This window comes from Herpailurus yagouaroundi, unplaced genomic scaffold (assembly GCF_014898765.1).
Source record: "Herpailurus yagouaroundi ecotype Mexico unplaced genomic scaffold, PumYag 217, whole genome shotgun sequence".
Taxonomy (NCBI): Eukaryota; Metazoa; Chordata; class Mammalia; order Carnivora; family Felidae; genus Herpailurus; species Herpailurus yagouaroundi.
The window spans coordinates 6,687,526-6,708,562 of NW_024412448.1; the positions used below are offsets into that span (position 1 = coordinate 6,687,526).

Sequence of the window (21,037 nt, forward strand, 5' to 3'; positions counted from 1 at the left end):
ATGCCCAGCACCAGGCTTTGTACAAAGCTCGGGGACCATTTTGAGTGGTTTCTTATGATGGAGATTTACGGAGCCAAATACTTATTTTTTGGTTGGTTTTGTTTTTCAAAGACTGTGTTTTGCTAGCCGTGGTCACTTTTGGGCCACTGGCAGCGGTGTGCCTGTCTGCAACCCTGTGGGGTGTGCACGCGCTTCCCTGGTGTCCGTGTAGGGCTTCTTCTGGGGCCAGCACACCTGAGGGAGCCCCGCAGCCCAGCCGCTCGTGGCCTTTCATTCTGGGCCCAATTGTAAGTACGGCTGTTACTCTCGGGCTTCGGAAAACACATGCACCTCCTCCTTCCTCCCCCGCCTCCCTCAGCCTCTGCCTTCCCTTTCCTGATAACCCAGATGCTGCCCCTTGACCCAGCTCCCCCCAAATGCCTGAGTCCGCGGCAAGTCTCTGGCCCCCCAGGGGCTGGTCTGCACTAGGCTGGTGACCTCCACACTCTCAAGGGTGAGTTAGTACCCAGCAGCGGCTGTAACAAACGGCCACAGACTGGAGGCTTAAACAACATTCATTCTCCCCTTGTTATGGAGGCCAGAAGTCCAAAATCCAGGTGTGGCAGGGCCAGGCTCCCTCCGAAGGCTCTAGGGGAGGAGGCTTTCTGTCTCTTCCAGCTTCTGCTGGGTGCTGCCGGTCCTTGGTGCCCCTGGGCCTGTAGATGCATTGTTCCAGGCTCTGTCCCCTTCTCCCCTCTATGTGCCTGTGTCCAAATCCCTCCTCTCAGAAGGACACCAGTCCCACAATTAGGTCCCACTCCCATCTAGTACAACCTCACCTTAGTTGGTTATGTCTGTGAAGACCCTGTTTCCAAATAAGTTCACAGTCACATGTTCTGGGTAGATGGGAATTTGGGGGGACACTACTCATCCCAGTACTGGGGTCACTGGGGTGCCACATAATTAGATCTAAGCCTGCATCCGCGTGAGTGAGGTGATTTCTCCCAAACAGCTGCTGAGGCTGAGGGGGGACCCTGGAGAGGACACTGGTTAGTGAGCTCTGTGCCGGCTGCACCCAAGCCTCGGGCACACTGTGTGGCCACAGGGAGGTGCCGCGTGCTAGCCCAGGTGTTCCCTGCCTCGGGTGGGTGTGCCCTCACTCCTGAGCACCGTGCTTCGGGTGGTGGATGTGGCCTGGCCCGGGCATGCCCCCAGCTCAGGTGTGTGCTCAGGTCTGTGGGCTCCAGCAGGTCACAACCTGAGGCAGCAGGGTTGGTGATGGGAACAGGTCCTACTGTGGCTAATAACTGTGATGTTCTATGCCAGGAGTATGTTGTGCAGCAGATAGCCAGGCCCACAGTGACCCTGCTGTTGGGTTCATGCTTTGGGCTTTTCTGGGTGTTAACTCTGACACTGGAGGAGGCCACAGGGCTTGCAGGTGCTGCAGAACCAGAATGTCGGGTTTGGGTTTCGGTTTCAGGGCTGGCTTTCTTCCTTATGTCAGTACGGGGGCCTGGGAGGAGCTGGGGACTTAACCCCACGTGCTGATGTCCAGGGTGGAGGCAGCTTCTGCCCTGGTGCATGGCAGCAGGTGAGAGCTGCTCTGGGCGGGGGCGGGGCAGGGTCTTCCAGCTGGACACCTGGAGGGAGAACGGGGCCTGTGTCCTCCCCCCAGAGTCGGGGGGGGGGGGCTCTGGTGGTGGTGGGGTTTGGTGTTGGAGGTCTAGGGCTGCTTGGTGTTGGGAGGGGCTGGGTCACCGTTTCCGAGAGCCATGCCCTCCTGCTGTCCGGGGCCTCCGGCAGCCATCTGAGTTCCCTGTGTGCCCCAGCTTGCTCTGTGACACCAGATTTCCTGCTTTCCCATGTCTGTCCTCAGGGGAGCCTCCATACTGTGGAGCCCTGAGGGGCCAGGGTGAGGCACTTGGAGGGTCCTCTGGCTGACCAGTGGCTCTGCCCCAGGGTCTTGGCCTAGTGTCCCTGTCTTGGCTCTGGTCAGCCCCAGTCAATGTGGAATGGAGCTGTGGGCACCCTTCTTTGTCCCTGTCCAAAGGTGAAGGGGAGGTGTGACCCAGGCCCTCCTTCCTGCCAAGCTGCACCCTCAGTGTCTCCCCTGCAGTCCTGTCCTCTTGCCCTAAGGAAAAAGCAGGCCCTCCCAGCAGGATGAAGGCTCTGCCTGGCCCCCTTTCCTTCCTTTCGCTGCTGGCCTTGTAGGGAGCCTTCACCTCCTCCTTGTATGTTTCCCCAGAGAGCTACATGTCCCAGACCCCTGCACAGGTTGACCAGGACCCCAGCATGGCCCTAGACGTGCCTCCTCCTAGCAGACCGCAAGGGACATCCTTATTCTCTTGGCCCCAGCTGCAGCGGACACCCTTTCTTAGCATGTTTCTCGAGCATGTCGGTTGCAGGACCCCAGGTCTGGGCCTGTCCGGTGACACTGGGATCAAGAAAAACAGAGACTTTCAGCACTGCTGTGTCAACCATGACATCTGTGGGCAGTCTGTAAACAGACTGCCCTCCTGTGCCAGAGGCAACCTGAGCGCTTTCTCCTTCTTCACTCTGCCATCCCCGGCGGGACACACAGGGATGGCCTCACACCTCTCCTTCTGCTGGTTTGGGCTCCCCAAGGGCTCAGGCCCCTGTACCCCAGTACTCAGGGGCCACCCGCCTCTCTCCAGTCTTGGCTGTGGGGAGTCAGGCTGACCCTGTGGCCTCCATGGCCAGGCCCTGATTTTGTGCATGATGTCTGGTTTTGTGCAGCATGGTACCTGCCTGGAGGGGCTGGGCTGGGACAGGCTGCAGCTGTGGGGGCCACATGCTCCATCGGGGTCTGACCACGGCCCACACTTGCACAGGTGGCCCACCGAGCCCCAGGGGAACTTCAAGACTGCCGTGTGTGGGCATCCTTGCTCTGGCCTCTGGTAGTGAGGTGGCCCCCAGGTGAGGGCCCCCAGCAGACATCCCAGGCCAGGTTGGCCGGCCTGACGCACCCTGTTAGCTCTGGGTAAGGATGAGGCCTGGAGTCAGCTGTACCACAGGGCTGCCCCTCTAGCTCCAGCACTGGGACCCTGTCCTCCAGGGGAGCTGGGTGGCTATGAATTGTACTGTGTGTAGTGGCTGCTAGAGCCCAGGGGTGGACAGCTGGGTAGGTGGGGAAGCTGCACTGCAATTTCAGCTATGGTCATGGCGGGGCCCTGGGAAGGCAGGAGTCTGAGAGGGGCCAAGGTGCGTGCAAAGGCCCTGGGTGGGAGGGTTATGTGGCCAGGGGAGGGGACAGAGCGCCAGGTGACTTTTTAAAAGTTTTCCGCAAATCCCTCTTGCTTTCTGTTTCCTATCACTTGGCCCATGAGACTGAGGCATAGGGTCTCAGGTTGATAATTTGCATTTCTTTGATTCCTTTCTGGATGGGCCCCGTTTCTATGTGTGTGCTCTTACCTTGTCTGTCATCTGATAACATCCTTTACCTGTGGTGGTCGGCAGATCGATGGCCCCAAAGATGTTCTCATCCCAGTCCCTGCAACCTGTAGCTATGTTCCCTCACATGGCAAAGTCACGGGTGGAGTTACAATTGCTGATAAGATGGGGAGACTATTCTGAATCATCTGCTGGCCCTAATGTCATCAGGGTTCCTTAAAAGTGGGAGAGGGAGGCAGAAGAGAGAGAACCAGGGGACACAGCTTGAGAAGGGCTCATCCGGAAGCTACCGGCTCTGAGGGATCTGCTTCCCCTCGGAGCCTCCAGAGGGAACCCACCCCTGGATCTCAGGCCAGCGTGACTCATGTGGGACCGGGGCCTGCAGAGCCGTGTGATAATAAACTTGGGTTGTTTTAAGCCACGATAAGATTGTGGAGTTTGTTACAGCAGCTGTGGGGGGAAAAGTACACCCAGGTACCTTCTTATCTGGGGTCACAGGGCCTCTGTGGCTCATGAGTCCCCCTAAGTTGTGTAAGATGCTGGGTCATATATCTACTTGCATTTTTAGAAAACAAGGTCATAACTTAAAAAATTTCTTTTTGTGTTTTTTTTTTTTTTCTGTTCTGTTTTGTTTTTTGGAGGGAGAGAGAGAGAGAGATAAAGTGCAAGCAGGGGAGGGGCAGAGAGGGAGGGAGACACAGAATCTGAGGCAGGCTCCAGGCTCTGACCTGTCAGCATAGAGCCCAACGTGGGGCTCGAACTCACGGACCGTGAGATCATGACCTGAGCCGAAGTCGGATGCTCAACCGACTGAGCCACCCCAGCACCTTAATAAGCTCATAACTTTTATCAGAATCTCAAATTTAGGAACATAACTCCATATGGGTATGGGGCAGGTGTGAGTTTTCTGGTAGGTCTCTGGGGGATTGTGCCCATTCCCCACCCCTCCCATCTCCATCTCTCCGTCTCCCTGTCCCTCCCTCTGTCTCTGTCAGTCTCTGAGCCCCTCCCCTTATCTCAGGTGGTTTTTCCTCTTTGCCAACCAACCTGCTGCCTCCCGCTTCCAGGTGTGGTGCCAGCTCAGAGGGGACGTGCCAGTCCACACCTGGGCTCACCTGTCTTAAGTCATCCTCTCCACCCAGACGTGAGGGCGGAGTCCCCTGGCACCCACTGATCCCCAGCCTCAGTGACACCCTCCAAGGCCCACCTGTGGTCTCTTCCTCCAGTGCCCAAGACCCTCTTCCTGGTGGCCTCTCATGGCCCTTATATGTACTGAAAGGCTCCTGGGCCTTCTGTTACTCTCTCTGGTCTTTAGGACACACTCCAGGTCTGTGGAACCCCCTTCCTCAGGCCCTCTTCTTCTGTGGCTGGATTTCAGGACCTTGCCTGTCACCCTGAGGTGCCCCACCTGCCCTGTGTTAAGGCCACGCCCAGACTGCCAGGGCTCTGCTCATGGTCACGCCTGACACAGACGTGTCAGAAGGTGCTCAGGGAAGAGGCCTCGCCAAAGCAGCTGTGCAGAGCCAGGCCTGGGTTCCCTGGGTCCTTGCTGGCCCATGAGGGACCGACTCAACAAAAGGTGGTGCCTGCTGTGGTCCCGTCTGGCTTTGCCGCTGAGGTGCTCTCCACCACAGTGAGACGGGACACTGGGGCTCAGGGTCATGGAGAACCCGAATCGGGAGGGCTGGTGGGGAGCCCTGCCCAGGACTTTCCCCAAACTTCGTCCTGCCTGAGTGGCTGGAGAGCATTTCTTAACCTTCTAAGACGACCCCCTCCCCAAAGTGCATCAAGTGCTGATTGAGACTTTTCCAGGACAGACCTCCCAGCTCCCCGGTAGCCCCTCTGCCCTCATACCCACTGCCTTATCAGGGGAGGGGAGGAGGATCCTTTCCCTGCCCCTTCTGTTGCTCAGGACCCAGGAGGTTGGACAAGAGGGCCATTGCGGTCTGCCCCCAGTGCCCAGGCAGGCTGAGGGCTCCCTGCACCCCTGGCCTCCGTGGCCCTCATTGGTTTTGAGGACGAGGTAGACATGTCAGTGCCACGGTCTTGATTTCCTAGACCCCCAGTTGGGGCCACCATCCGCCTGAGCAGACAACCCTTCATGGATAAAGGGCTACGTATGAAGATGGGCGCATGCTGGAGAGTGTGGTCTACGGCTCACACATGTGAGTGCCTGAGCTCCTGGGCCTTCTGCTGGCCTGCCTGCCCTGTTCAGTGGCCTTCTGAGCCCTGTCCTTCACATACCCTTGGGCCTGGGGGCTGGGAGCTGTGGTGTGGCATGGGCCTGCCCACTGGACCAGGGGACACAAGGCTCACAGTGTGAGCACGCTGCCTGGGCCCCCTTGGCAGGTTTTCATCCCAGAATATATGGCACCAAGAAGACAAGATACACCAGATTACCACCGGGGTCAGTGTCTGAAGCCAGTGACCTGCAGCTCCGCCCTTTTTTTAGAAAGAAAGTCAGAGGATATCAGGCCAGATTTGCCTTATTTCCTGCTGGCCTTTCCCACTCACCAAAGCCAGGCTTTGAAACATACAGCCTCTTGGCTGTTGATATTGAGCAAATTTCTGGTGTCCTCATGCTGCGAGGAAGGGTCTTTATCTCCAGGCAGAATGGGAATTGTCAGGACACGCGCAGCTGGTGTGGTTGTGCCTAAAGCTTCCGGTAAGGTGGTGGCAGAGAGGGAGTAGGTCACTCACACCTAGACACCGGGGAGGGGTGGAAATGGAGGCAGAGACAGTGGAACACAGAGACATATGAACACATGGTCACGTGCACACATGTGCTTTCACACACACGCACACACGTAAATATGCCCACACAACGGTCTCACGTGTACATGTGCTTACACACACGCTTGCATACGTGCTCACATGCACACTCACACATACACATGGGTAAATATGCTTGTACACACGCTTTCATGTCTATGTACATGTGCTTGCACACACATTCTTGCACATGTACTCACCTGCACACTCACACATGCACACACGTAAATATGCTCACATGCTCTCAGGTGTACATGTGCTTGCACACACATGCTTGCACAGTGGTCTCATGAACACCCTCACATGCTCTCACACATGCACACACATAAATATGCTCATACACACGATATCACGTGTATGTGTGCTTGCACACTCATGCTCACACGTCCTCACATGCGCACTCTCACAATGTTCTCACACATGCACTCAAGTAAATATGATTGCACACACACTCTCATGCCTATGTACATGTGCTTGCACACACATGCTTGCACAGGTGCTCACATGCACATTCTCACACATGCTGTCACACGTGCACACAGGTAAATATGCTTGTACACATGCTAAGGTGTACATGTGCTTACACACACATGCTCGCACACATGCTTGCATGCACTCTCACTCATGCACATGTGCTTGCGCACGTGCACACACATACACACACATGCTTGAACACATGTGCACATGCACTCATATTGACCCTGACCCTGACCTCCACCTGGACACAGTAGGGGGAGGCTCCAGACCTGAGTCTCTGCAGGATGGGCTTCCCTGTGCCAATGCTGTGAGAATGAACACTGCCCCCTCCCCCCCCCGCCCCAGGCAGAAATTGATGTGTGGAGTATGTATGTACATCTGTGGGTGTGTGGGTGTGTGCAAGGCTGAGGAAGCTGGTGGGGAGGGAATCTGGGCTCCCTGGATCAGGGTCCCTGTGACCTCACTCCTGTCGGGTCACGTCCACTGTCCTTGTCCACAAGTAGAGATGGTTGCATAAGTCTGTTGGCCCCTCCTGACTCTACCACTTGGGTTCTGGAAGGAAAGCCGGCTGCAGGGAGGGCCTGGCACCACCTGACTGAGCGTCCAGCTGGAGCTGAGGGCCAGGTTCCCAGACCTGCTCCCGGGGCTGCACCCTCTTGGGGAAGCCAGGGACCCAGGGAGAAGGCCAGTGTGTCCCACGGGTGGGGGCTGGGATCCCTTCACCAGGGCTGCAGCTGACACGAGGCGTCCGTCTCACTAATTGATTAAACTGTTCAGTCCAGGCCTGTGTGGTGGGAACTGGTGCGGCTGGGCTGTCAGGGTAAAATTTGGGGCAGCTATCTGCGTAGGCACTGGTTCTAGGCATCATGTGACAGGGAACCGCGTTAATCAGTGAGATCAGTCACGCTGCCCCTTCTCCAGCTGCTTTGTGTGGTCACAACTGGGGAGGCCCCAGGGGAGCTTTGAGACCCCAGAGTTGTGAACTGACACCCCTTCAGTGAATGCTGGGTGTGGCCCTACTGTGTGTGGCACCCCAGGGGTCCTGCTGGCTTGCAGACTCCCTTCCAGATGGCAGGTGGTGACGTGCCGTGAAGACAAATGAATGGGGAAGGCACAGGTGGGGTTGTCGCTCTGTGTGTGCCTGTGGGGTCAGCCTTGAGCAGAGGCCAAGGGCAGCAGGTCCAAAGGGTCCCAGAGAGCCCTCCCAGGGGAGGGACAGTGGCCAAAGCCCTGGCGCCATGAACACCCCCTCCCTGTCTCTCCTCTCCCAGGTACCTTCCCACCAGGACAACCCTAGACGTGGGATATGGGGGCCTTGAGTCCTGGGAGGAGGGCAGGGGCCTCTGTTCCCAGGGCGGCGTGCGGGGCCTGGGGCACAGTAGAAGCTCCGGTCCTACTCCTCACGGAAGAACCCCCTGAGCCCCAGGCACCTGCCCTGGGGTGCAACACTCAGTCACAGGCGAGGGTCTACCCATGCGCCCAGGGGGGAAGGAGGAGGTCAGGTCTGGGGGTGGGGACGACACGTGATAACACAAGGGCTACGACCAGGCTTCAAAGGGTGGAAACCAGACTGTTCAGGGAACGCAGCACCTCGTGCAGGAGCCACGTGGGGGTGGGGGCTGTTGAGAACGTGCGGAATCCAGTGTCAACACTGGCCATTGTGCGCTGCCCCCGGGCGGGTGGCAATTTATAAAAACAGCCGTGGTTTGGTGCATATCCGTGTGGTGAGGTCACGGCTGCCGGGGGCTTTGGAATTCTGTCTTCAGAAGCATTTTGCTTACCAAGCCACATACTTCCTGGTCATCAATTCGATCAGGGGCAACAAGAAAAAATGCTAAAAAAACAAAACCCAAAACTCCCTCGAGGGCTGTGTGTGAGGGGGAGGGAGGGCACGGCAGAGAAACAGGACCTCTGTGCCAGAAAGGCGGCGGGCATCAAGGAGCCTGTGCGTCTGTGCGTCTGTGTGTATGCGAGTGAACGCACAGGGGCCTCCAGGCTCCCAGCCAACTCCCCCGTCCCTCCCCCCCACCCCCCACCCCCGGCCGGAGTCCTTTGTGCTCCTGTGTGCCAAGGACCCGGGGGTGGGAGAGGAGGGTCCCTGCGGCCCCAAGCCCCACTCCACCCTGGCACGGAGCACGAGGCCCTCCTCCCGGTTCTAGCCCAGAAAGAGCAAAGACCCCTTGCGTTCTCCTTTCAGTATTGCTGAGTGGACTAAAATGTCCAGAAAGAAGTTCTATTGAAAACAGAGGGAAATAAAATATGGACAGTGTAAAATAGTCAAGAGACCCAGTACCTGGCCACAAGTCAGCGTGCCCAGCCACAGGCTATGTGGCTCCTCTGGTCCTGCAGCCCCAGCCAGTCACGGTGACAGTGGCCGGGGTCCAAGGTGGCTGGGGGGGGGGCTTGCAGAAGCCCATGAGAAGAGGCTCATGAAGTAGGAGAGAGTGTTCAGACAGGACCTGGCAGGCGGCCCCCTCCTACCCATGTCCAACAGCATCATCTTCGTCAACGGCAGGAACTCAGACGCAGGTGGAAGGAAACGGTCCAGGCACCCTCTGTCCTGACCACAACCTAGCTTCCAGAGGCCACATGGGCACAGCCACCTGTGAACACCTGCAGGGGCTGAGCAGCAGGGACCCCACACTTGCCAGACTGCCTTCTCAGTGCCCACTCTGCCTGACTGCTACCTAGCGGAAGCCCAGTCTGCTTCTGCTCCCCGCATCCCGGGCCATTCTCCTCCCACCTCCTGACTTCTGCAGGGGCCGGTGTTTCAGAGGCAGCCGTTGTTCTGAACCTGTGGGGTGAATGGTGGCTGGCAAGCGGCCCTGGTGCCAGCCACCGCAATGCCTTGAACAGGACACGTGGCTTCTCCAGCTCTTTGTGGGTCTTGTCTGGACCCCAGTCCTGCTCCTTTGGCTTGCTGCTGGGCTGGGAGTCTGGGATTGCTGGCCTGAGCCCACACCTTGGAGGGGTCTCCAGTGGGGGCCCTTGAGGCCTGCCCTCTTGTGGTACCTGTCAGAGGTGAACCCACCTGACAAAAACCCTCTCTGTGGCTTGATCTAGGCTCAGGAGCTCCAGACGAGGGCACAGCTGGAAGGAGATGAGGCCCGGCTGGGGTCACACCATGCTAAGTCCTGGGACCCCACAGCCCTCCCTTGGGGGCCTGCCTCCCTCTTCCCTCTGCCTCCTTGGCTGGTTGCCCTACAGGTTCTGTGTGCCCATATCCCTCCAGTGCCTGGCAGTGTGATCACGTGAAGGCTGAGGGCAAAGGAGCAGGGCTGTGGGGGTGCAGCCGTGGGGGGCAGGGTGGTCCGGGCCCTGGTGTTTCTGCCACACTCCAATTAGGATGGACTAGTTCATGCCAGCAAAGGTGAGGGGTGGATGAAGTCATACTAGCCGCAGGACAGCGCCCGGAGGAGCCTGCTGACCACTCTTGCCTGCAGTGTCCTCCTCAGGGCTCTCTGGGCTGGCCTCGAACCCAGGGAGGCCCTAAGAACCACCTGGGGTTTCCACTTTCATTAGGCACTTGCGCCTTTGTGTGGATAACAGAGGATTGGAGAAGAAACCCATGTGGGGAGCGGAGAGGTGTGGGGTGGGTGTCCTTCCCTCCTGCCCAGGGCCTGCCCTACAAATAAAAAACTACCATGAGGAAAAACCCCCGCGTCTGCTTTTCGATGGGGTTGCCATTTTTCTGCTACAACACCGCGTCCACATGTCTCCTTAGCTGGTGACATCTTGGGAGAAGTATTTTCTGCTGGGTTTCCGCTAAGGTTCCCATGTGATCCCGTGTGATCAGCGATCGGCCCGGCCAGCTCGAGGGGCTCCAGCAGGGGGTGTTCACCCAGCCAGAGCAGCCAGGGTGAGAGGAGGGCACTTCCAGGCTAAATGGCTGCACCTGGCATGGCCCCAGAGCAGGTGGCCTGATATGACCACTGTGTGATGTGGCCTTTCCTGTGATGCTGCAAGGTTGCGTGGACCAGGGTAGCGACACAAAAGGACAATCCTTGCTGGGGGCGGGGGCAGGCCCTGGCACTGGCTGTGGGAGAGTGGCGTGTGTCTCTGGGCCTTCTGTCACCTTTTGTGCCACTCGAGCACCAGGGAGCCCCGGAGGCCCTCTAGGGGAGTATGTGGGCTGGTGGAGGTCCTGTGAAGTCCTACACCTGTGGCTCCCTGGGGTGGTGATGAACAGTCTCACCCTGAGAGCTGTGTGGTCCTCTTTCCAATGTGGTCACGTCCAGGTAGGCAGCACCCAGCTGTGGGGGAGTGCAGACACGTGCTGTACCTGCACCCTATCCAGGGATCTCTTGTGGGCTCGTCAACCATACACAGACGCCAAGTCGGGAGCCAGATCCAAGGCTCCACAGTCCTGCTGGGGCCAACTGTGGCTGGTCCTCCCTCAGGCAGGGGAGGGAGGAAATCCCCTGATCAGCTGCCTCCAGTGGGGTAGCCTCCTCTGGGCTGTGTCCTTCCAGGGGCTCCTCTCCTGAAGGACCCTAAGTACAGCCAAGATGTGCCCACACCTGAGCGAGGCTGGTACCTGGGGAGGGTAGGCTCTGCCTTTGGTATTGTGTTTGGCCTGGGAAGCCCCGCCTGTCTGTGTCTCGGTCTCCCCACTGTCTGTGTGTGGGAGCTGAGATCAGCACTGGGCAATTGGGTCCCAGGCAGTCGCTTCTGTTCACCGCCTGGCTCTCCCAGGAGGGCTGGTTTTTGGGGGTCTGGGGCTCGCCTCTCCGGCTCGGGACCGGTCCTACTCTCCAGCAGCTTCCCTTCAAGACTCTGCTGTCCTGAGGCACTGGGAAAGGGAAGGGCAGCCTTTGCAAAAGAGAACAGGGAAAGGTCCATGAGTTCCCTCCATCCGTCCTCAGGGCAGTGGACCCCTCTGTGGCCACATGAAGGAAGCATCCTTAATGAAAACCATGTGACCTCTGACCCCTACCTCACCAGGTGTGCGGGAGGGGGACAGCTGTCCTGCCTAGCTCTCACTACCAAACACCCACCTATATTAGCATTTGACGTGGAGTAGGGAAAAAAGGCGGGACGCAGGCTGACTGCACATGTGTGAGCCAGTAGCATCTTCGGGGTATGAGCTTATAAACCCTGCACCATGTGGGGAGAGTTGGGACCACTCCCGAGCCAAGGGCTGGAGGACGAGTTGGGGGGGCCCTTGGCTGGCCCCCCCTCAGTCCCCAGGTGGAAGCACTTTGCCGGGGCCCCAGCTCCCAAGAGAGGCGTTTCTGACTCCACCCATTTGAAATCAAGGGTTTGGCTGGTGTTTCCTCATGAGGTGGCGTCCTGTGAGATGTGGGTGAACAGGTCCAGCTATCAGGTGCACTGCTTCCTGTCTTACGTGTGCTTGGCCCTTTGGGGGAGGCTGGGGCAGCTGGGGAGGTGAACTCTGTTGTCTTGTTTTTCTTGGCGGCTGGACACCGGCAACTGCCCCCACCTCTGGAGGGGCATCCGTGTGTGCTGGTTGCAGATTGCAGGGGCTGTGCACTGGTCCAGGTGGGGCAGACTCGAAGGTCCAGGTGTGCGGGGGCACAGGAGCTGAGACGACCCCCAGATGTGTGTGGGGGCACAGGAAAGGAGATGACCCCGGATGTGTGGGGCACGGGACACAGGATGACCCCCAGATGCCCAGATGCTGCTCAGCAGGGAGGCACAGCCTCCTTCTCTCTCATCTGAGCAGTGATGCCTGAGGTCAGCACACGGCACCTTGGGTCCAGGCATAAGACATGGACTGTGGGAGAACCCGGCAAACCGGACAGGGACAAAGCAGGAGTGACCACTGGCCCAGGGAGAGGGGGCCCCACAGCCACAGGAACCTTGGCCTCAGTGGAAACCACTGAAGGCCGAGCCTTACAGAAAGCCCAAAGGGGGCTGGGTGGCCACATCCCCCTCCTCGAATGCTTGCTGCTTCTGGTCTCCTCTGCCATCTCACACTCTGATCTCGGGAGCTCCTCCTGGGGCTTTTCCTAGGGGCTCCCCCCTGGGGGCAGAGCCCGATGAGGGATCCTAAAGGATGTGCAGATCAGGAGGGAGGGGAGGCCTGGAGAGTGTGGGACAAAAGTTCTCCCCCAGGCCCAGTTTTTTTCCCTGCTGTCACCTGTGGCCCCTCCAGGGAGCCCAGCAGAGAGTGAGGAATGCTCCAGGGGGGCTCAGCTGTGCGGGGAGAGCCCCCAGATGGAAGGTGGGATGGTGGGCAGCTGGAGCAGAGGTGGGGCACGGCCCGAGTGTGGGGGGGCAGTGTCGGGCCAGGCTGAGCAGTGCAGACGAGAGGGATAGGGAGTTGCTGGGAGTTTTTAAATAGCACTTTAAAAATCTCAAACACGCATGAAAACATGCTGTGAGAGAAAAGTTGGAAAGTCAGAAGCCTCGTCCTCTGAGATAAACCCGATGTTAAAGTGCTTCCTAGGTAAGCTCTGAACAGGGAATTTTGCGACAGAGCTAGTGTTTTGGAAGGAGGACAAGGCCAGCACCGGAGGTGTGTGTGTGTGTGTGTGTGTGTGTGGCTGGGGTGGGGGGGGGGTTTGCTTGCTCCTGGAGCAGTGGCGACAGAGGGCTGTGAGGGTCATGGTTGAAGGGGGCAGCCCTCTTCTCCTCCAGCGTGACAGACCAGACCCCACAACTGCCTGAACTTATTTGTGCCAAGGGTGTCTTGCTGGGCACACACCAGGGACCCTCGTTCCGTTTGCAGCACAAGCACCCAAGGAGACATGTGCCACCGTCACCTTCGTTTATCGAAGGAAGAAGCCACCTACAGAGGGGTGTGCTGCCAGCCCAAGGCCACAGAGCTGGTCCCAACAGCTCAGAGGTCCCTGATCAATTGGCTATGGCAGACCAAAGGGGGGTGCATTTTTACCCTTCTGGCTTCATGCACAGAGCCCCTGGACGGCCCCTTGCAATGGAGCTCAGAGCCAGGAGGAGGGGCCCTCCCCAGTCCTGCTGGCTGCCCTCAGACCCCAGGCCCAGTGGGGCCTCTCTTCTACAGAACAGGAAGCAGGGTGGTCACCCCAGGGCCCTTGGAACAATGGCCACCACAGGGCCCGGTTCTGCCACAGGCGGGAAGGGCCGAGCCTGGGCTCTGGAGTCTCCAGCCAGCGGTGCACCAGACAGCCCCTTGTCCTTGTGGCTTCTGTCCCTGCCTGTGTGTACATCCTTCCCCAAGCCTGGCTGGGCACGGTGAGCGGCTCCGAGCGCATCTGGCCAAGTGCAGCAGGCTGCGGTGTGGTGGTGTCACGGTCCAGGAATGCGGGAGGACGGTCTGGGGTTCTGGCACGAAGGCATGGCAAGACACCAAGAATGTGCCTTGTAGAAAGATAATTGTGCATTTGGGGAATATGCGTAATAAACCCAGTGAATGCCACTGATTCCGTTTGCCTTACCGAGAGCCGAGGCGACAGCAAAGGGCCACAGCTGTCCCTTCAGGAGATGAAACACGCAGGCTGGTCCCCAGGACTGCCTTGGTCACTGTCCTCCGGGGACTGGGCGGGCACGACATAGGCCTGCTGCAGCCCCAAGGGGCAGGAGGAAGGAGGCGGTGGCCGGGGTGGTGCTCAACCCCAGGCTGGTTTATGGCAGAGGGACCCAGGGCACTGCGGAGTGTGTGCGGGCCGCGGGCAGAGCGGCTGAATGACCCCATTGTGTGGAACAGGCAGAAAGGGCAGCGAGGCAGGCCCAGTTGGGGAGAGATGTGCATTTTATAACTTCTGTTCCATTGTCAAAGCGCTGCCCGCCCCTTTTAGAGAACTTGGAAGTCACAGCAAAGCAGGGGGAGTAGCATTATCTCAGCACCCAGAGCCGTCGACCGCTAACCTCCGGGTGCACGTCTTTCAGAACTGCTTGAGCCACGAGTTTGTGTATGTTTGTGCACACACTCACATAGTTGGGGGCACATGTATAGTTTACAGTTTTTATGTGGTAAAATACACACAACATAAAATTTTCCGTCCTAACCACTTGAAGCCACAGTTCGTGGGCATGGAGCACACGCGCGTTCTTGGGTGCAGCCTCCACCACTGTCCGTCTCCAGACTCTGTCTCGGAAAGTGGACGCTGTCCCCGCTAACCCCCAGCTCCCCCCTCCCCCTGCCCTGCCCCCCCCACCCACTTTCTGTCGCTTCGGGTATGACTCCTCCAGGGGCCCCCCATGAGCTTAGTAATTATGCAGGGTGTGTCCCTTCGGTCCTCAATCCACATTGCAGTGTGTCAGAACTTACCCCTTTATATGGCTGAGTCATACTCCACTGAATTATGTTCCACATTTTGTTCATCCATCCAGACCTCGTTGGACACTCAGGCTGCTTCCACGTCGTGAATAATGTTGCTGTGAACAAGGTTTTGTTCAAAACAAAACCTTCCAAATGTTCTCTTCCATTCTCTCCATGCAGAGATCCATCATCTCTTGCATTTACTCTTCCAAATGTTCTCATTTTCCTGTTGAATTCTACAGACTCGGGATTTCGGAGAGCTGGCCGTGTGCAAGTCCTCAAGCTTTCACCGTTGGGGATCCACATCCCACCAGCCACGCCATCCTGAGTCCGGGCGTCTTTTCTCCAACAACAAATGAGCAAGCAAATTGACACTGTCAGCCCAGGTGCTGCGGCTGGAGAGCACCCTCCTGGGTGGCACATGTCACCCCTGTGCACTTGTGCCCTGGGCCACAGCCCGCCTGACACAGAGGGGCGCTGGGGTTTGCCCTCTTCCCCCAATGGTTCCTCTACTGGCTGAGAGCAGGCAAGAGATGGCAAGGGCTCCATGGCCGAGCTGGGACTCTTGGAAGGAGGGGCCTCTTGCTGGGTCGGTCAAGGCCAAGGCTTCCCTTGTTTTCCAGAGCCATAGCCGGGGCCCAGGGCCTCTGGCCCCTGTGCGTGGTTTGACCACACGCACCATTTTTGTTTCTCTGGGTCTGCACACTCGGGGCAGTGAGTTCTCAAGGGGGATTAATTTCCCTTTTTTTCTCGTAACTGATAGAAGCGTGGCCCGCAGAACGTTGGAGTAGAAGTAGCCAGGCATTAGCAAAAGTTCCCAAAGTCTGACCCAACAGAACAAGATGTGCTTCAAAGCTGGATAGGACAAGCAGGGGCCCTGGGGAGAAGCCATGGGGTCTGCACCTGGGCTGGTGTCCTGCAAGAGTGGGGATGGGGAGCCGGGGAGTCCAGACCTGGCCCTGAGAGCTGCCGGAGCAGCGGGTGCCCTGGAGGAGCCTGTGTGGCCCCTCCGAGGGCTCCTCTCCCCACTCCCACGATGAGCCTCCTGTGAGATGCTGGAACCTGACCTGTGAGTCTCTGGGAGGTGTGGCTTGGCCTGTCCTGGGTCAGAGGGTGTGGGACCCCTCCCTAAGCCACTTTTGAGTTGAGAAGCCTGGTTTTTAAAATCACAAAATGACTATTGTTCTCCTACTTATCAAAGTACCCATTGTTCGTGACCCAGGGATGATCTATTTTAATCTTTTGGTGTAGATAATTTTGTCTACTTGTATACACATACAGATACATTTTCAGGCTTTTCAAAGTTAGGGTCACAGTATATATCTGTTTTCTGGGTTGATTTTTAAAACTTAATGTCTTGCAAACATATTTTCATGACCGTAGAATTTTATTTTGTGGATACAGTCAATGGATTTAGGGTTTAAACCTCCTCCTTTCCTTGAATTATGAATAACACCACCGTGAATGTCTTGCTCCTCTCATCCTTTTCTTCTCACAAACCCCAGAGTGTCAGCCCTTGGTGCCTGAGGAGGCAGGACGCGGCCCCCTCCCGGCCCCATCCTGCCGGTTTCCATGGATGGGGGGGCCAGTGGGGCCTAGTGCTCTGGGCCCCCGAGGGGTCACGACTTGTAGCAACACATCTGAGATGCAAAACCTTTTCCTGGTCTACAGGAAGAGTCTAGAGAGGGGAGGTGAGAGCATGGGGTTTTGGGTCACGTCTGCCCTCACCACACACCCACTGGAGTGTGGCCCGGGCCTCTCTTCCGCCAAAGCCTCTTCAACTTTATGAGCATGGCCTCTGCCTGAGAGGGGACACCAGCCTGTGCCCCCAATACTTCTACTGTAATAACAAGGAAACTAGAACCAGAGGAACACATGCAGAGTCCCTTCCTTCTGGCCAGCCTGGGAGGACGAAGGGCTGCGGTTGGGGGTGCCGTGTGACAGGCCATGGAAAGCAGGTGACAGCTGGCATCATAACCAGGCTGAGGGCCCATGGGCATCACACTGGCCACTTCCAGACCCCAAGAGCCCCGTGGTGCCCCTTCGGCTTTGCCTGCCCCACACAAGGGCCTTCCTCTTCCCTCCTGGAGTCCCCAGCTCTGGGCATCCTGGGCCCCATACTGTTCAAACCCCACCAGGCCCATCATGGAGGCCAGTCTGCTGCCGTTTCATGTCGGCTGCTCACTTTGAAACCCAAGAAGTCTGATGATAATATCACTAGGGACAGAGCTGGGTCTGCTGCTAATTACCATTTGACATTCTGGCTGAGTCCAGCGTGGGGGGACCATAAAAAGCTATTCATGCAGCTCAGGGCAACATCAAATGCAGCCCCCCACCCGTGGGCAGCGTGTCCCCCGCGAAGGCTGCCTGCAGGGTGTCTGACGTTATTGCAGAGGAAGAGGCTGTTGGGGGTTGGAACGGACGGTGGTTCGTTCTCCTGGAGAAGAAGCTGGTCTAGGCCAGCTCTCTGAGACCCAGGAGTGTGGCAGGGTTTTCGGGGAGGAGGTGGGGGCTCCAGAGCCTGAAGCACGTGGTCCCTGCACGAGGCTCTTGGGCGGGTGGCCAGGAAGGGTGTGTGACCCCAATGTCTGCTCACACTCTTGGGGAGGAAACGCCTTCTCCGGCCCTTCGCCCTGGCTACCGAGGAGAACCCAAGACGCACACGTATCATGTGAGTCATGCTTGGAAACCAGTGGTCTAGAAGAGCCTCCAAGGTTGTTTTCTCCTCAAGGTGTTAGTGTTTGCACTCTTACTTTAGGAATATTTTACTCAATGTTTTCCCCACACAGACAAATTAAATGTACAGTTTTTGTCTTTGATTCATCGGCAGGGCAAGGGCACAACCTAGTGAGGACAGATTCTAGTTTATTCTGCTACTGAGAGCTGGCGGTCTCCGTAACATCGTCGTGGGATCCAGACACCAGCAGTCCTCTCTCCAGATGGATTACAGGAAAATGATGAAGGTCCAACACCCAGACGCTATTGGTCAGACCCTCCCTGACTGCTCCAGCTCCCACAGACCCTGCTCCCTACCTGGGACAGTCCACTGGTCCATGGCGCCAGGTGCTAAGGCAGAGCCGAGCAGGTGGGCCACGTCCCTCTCTGAGGGTGAAAGCAGCTGCTCCCAGGAACAAAACATGGGACTTACATACAATGGAGCATTGCTTGGCCCTAAGAGGGGTGGCTCACTGGTAGGCGTCGTAGCATGGTGAACCCTGGAAATGTGCTGTAAGTGAAAAGGGCTAGACACAAAGGCCACGCATCATGTGATCCCATTAATATGAAGGGTCCAGAGTAGGGAAAGAAGAGACGGAAGCAGACTGGTGGCTGCCTGGGGCTGGGGAATGAGTGCTGATGGGCACAGGTTTTCTTTTATGTGATCACAATGTTTTGGAACTAGAAAGAGGCAACGATTGCACAACATTGTGAACGCACCAAATGTCACTGAATTATACACTTTATTTTTTTATTTTTACTTCTTTAATTTGAGAGAGCGCGAGCATGAACGGGGAGGGGACGAAAGAGACAGAATCCCAGGCAGGCTCTGCACTGCCAGTGCAGAGAGTCCGACAAGGGTCTCGATCTCACAAACCATGAGATCATGACCTGAGTGGAAACCAAGAGTCGGACGCTTACCCCACTGAGCCACCCTGGCGCGCCTGAATTATACACTTCAAAATGCTTAAAACAGTTTATTTTAGCTGTAGATTTTACCTCAATTAAAAAGAAAAGCTGTTTGCAGAGTTCCCTGAGGCCAGAGCATCAAAGCCCCCGAGGGCTGCACACCTCCTTTTGTTTACCGGACACTAGAGAGAACCACAGGCTTACAGTGTGACACTGGAATACTCCCCTTCCCCTCTGGCATTGGTCCTCCCAAGACATGGGGACAGGAGGGAGGAGGAGCGGAGACAGTGAGAAAGGAGCTATATAATTAGCTGTCACCTTGCAATATTTCCTAGGTTTAAGATGACTATTTCATTTTTAAAAGTTATGCTATGTTGTTTTCGTAAACAGCTATATTTGAGTTGCAAAGTCACGTCCATTCATTTGCACTCACGATGGAGCACGCACCCTTGCAGGTGCCCTGTCTGGCGCCTGGAGCTGACCTGTGAGCCGCACGGGCAGAACTAACAGTGCTCTGACTGGAACAGCCATCCAGATGTCCCCTGATGGGGTGTAATCACACCCCTGAAGGGTGGGGTGGGGGGTCACGGGAGGGCCAAGTGGTCAAGGTCTGCAGCCAAGGTCTTTGGAAGAGATAGGAATGTAGTCAGGCTTGCTAAGGGGAAGGGACCATATGGGTCAGAGCTGGGGGTGGGCCTGAGTCACTTCCAGACTCCAGGGGACAGCTCAGGGCCTGACAGCTCCCACTGCCCCACATCCCAGAGGCAATAGTTCTCCTTCAGGAGGTCACGTGAGGGGCTTGGTTTACCTTTTAGGGGATGGCCCCGGCCTTTGGGAGCTCTGGTGGTTGGAGTCACAAAGTCAGTGCCAGCAGCCCCATTTGCCTGATGGCCACCTGTTCTGTTGCAGGCCAGGCACCCAGAAGGAATCGGGGCTTTTGATCTGAGCTTGAAAATTCAAAGAATAGCGAAAAACATTTCACTGTCTCGCAACTGGCTTCGACGTGACAAGGACTTGTGCCCCTGTTGATAAGCGCAGGATGATATTTCAATGCCTGTCTGTTAGCACGGAGCCTTCTGTAGAGTTTTAGAAGAGTCTGGGAGTCCCAGTACCTTTCCCCCGGGGCAAAAATACTCCACCTTGAGAGCCAAATATCTCTCTAGCTCCCTCTTCTCCTTTGGATTTCACAGCCTTTGTGTGAGTGGGGTTTCACCTCTGAAAGCGGCAGCCAAACTGGAAACAGGTCAGTCACCAAACCATTGTGACATTTCCCTGAGGCCGGCTGGTTTGAGTCTAAACAGGTTAAGCACACAGGTCTTGGCTAAACTGGAGGTTAGACACTTAGGGCTAAGCTAGATTTCAACACCTGGAAGACTGCTATTTAGACATTTAACAGCCACTTAATTATAAGCAACTGTGTTACTCACAAGACAGTGGTCCTGAAACTCCAAACAGTACCGGTAAGGAATGCCCCTCTCTCCAGGCAGTCCCGGAACTGAGGGTCCCACTGCTCAGCAAGCACATGAGACGTTTTCTCCTCCTCCTCTACAGATGTTGCCCATGAGGACCCAGGGCTCTCCATGACCCACCATGCGGGGGAGAGTCCCTTCAACTTGGAAAGGGGGAGGTGGTGAGTGTTGGGACGCTCAGTACCCTGGGGTTGCGGTGTCGAGTGACGAGCATGAGCAACAGCTGGAAGGCTACCAACAGCTGGTGGCTCTGTCTTGAAGGCTGAGCACTCAGCCTTGTGTTGCTTCAGAAACGTGCACACCAGCCCAAGGGCGGGCTTTAGCAGGACTCTGCAAAATGGCTTTAAAGGTGACACATGACACTATTGTGAATTCTTCTTTTTTTTTTTTTTTTTAATTTTTTTTAACGTTTTATTTATTTTTGAGACAGGGAGAGACAGAGCATGAACAGGGGAGGGTCAGAGAGAGGGAGACACAGAATCTGAAACAGGCTCCGGGCTCTGAGCTGTCAGCACAGAGCCTGACGCGGGGCTGGAACTCACGGACAGCGAGATCATGACCTGAGCTGAAGTTGGCCGCTTAACCGACTGAGCCACCCAGGCACCCCTCTTCTTTTTTTTTTTAAATTAAAAAATGTTTATTTTATTTGTGTGTGTGTGAGAGAGAAAGTGAACGGGGGAGAGGGGCAGGAGGAGAGAGAGAGAGAATCTTAAGCAGGCTCTAGGCTCAGCACGGAGCTTGACTCAGGGCTCGATCCCATGACCCTGGGATCATGACCTGAGCCGAAATCAAGAGTCCTATGCTCAACCGACTGAGCCACGGTGCCCCAACACTATTGTGAATTCTGACCTGAAAACTCACATTTCTTTTGTGTCATGACACACAAAGGGGGTTAGAGGAAGGAAGACATAGCAAAACAGAAGTGTCCCCTCCTCAATCAGTGGCTTCCCTCTCTCAAACCAAAAGCCTTGGAGGAACTTTCTTCAGACCACCTTTACCTCCCTAAGGAACTTCAGGCCAGCAGTGAGGGTGGGGGGTACTGGCCTCCTACCCATACACTCAAGCCCTTCAATGCTGGATTTCTGTTTGAACATCTGAG

At 56.6% G+C, this 21,037-nt stretch overlaps 1 long non-coding RNA gene across 1 annotated transcript; it reads left to right on the forward strand.

The window, feature by feature from the left end:
• The first annotated feature begins 19,813 nt into the window (after positions 1 to 19,813).
• Positions 19,814 to 20,303, forward strand: LOC121018141 (uncharacterized). The gene is made up of 2 exons (XR_005785039.1): positions 19,814 to 19,929; positions 20,021 to 20,303. It is a non-coding gene; the product is annotated as an uncharacterized LOC121018141 (long non-coding RNA).
• Positions 20,304 to 21,037: the final 734 nt, after the last annotated feature.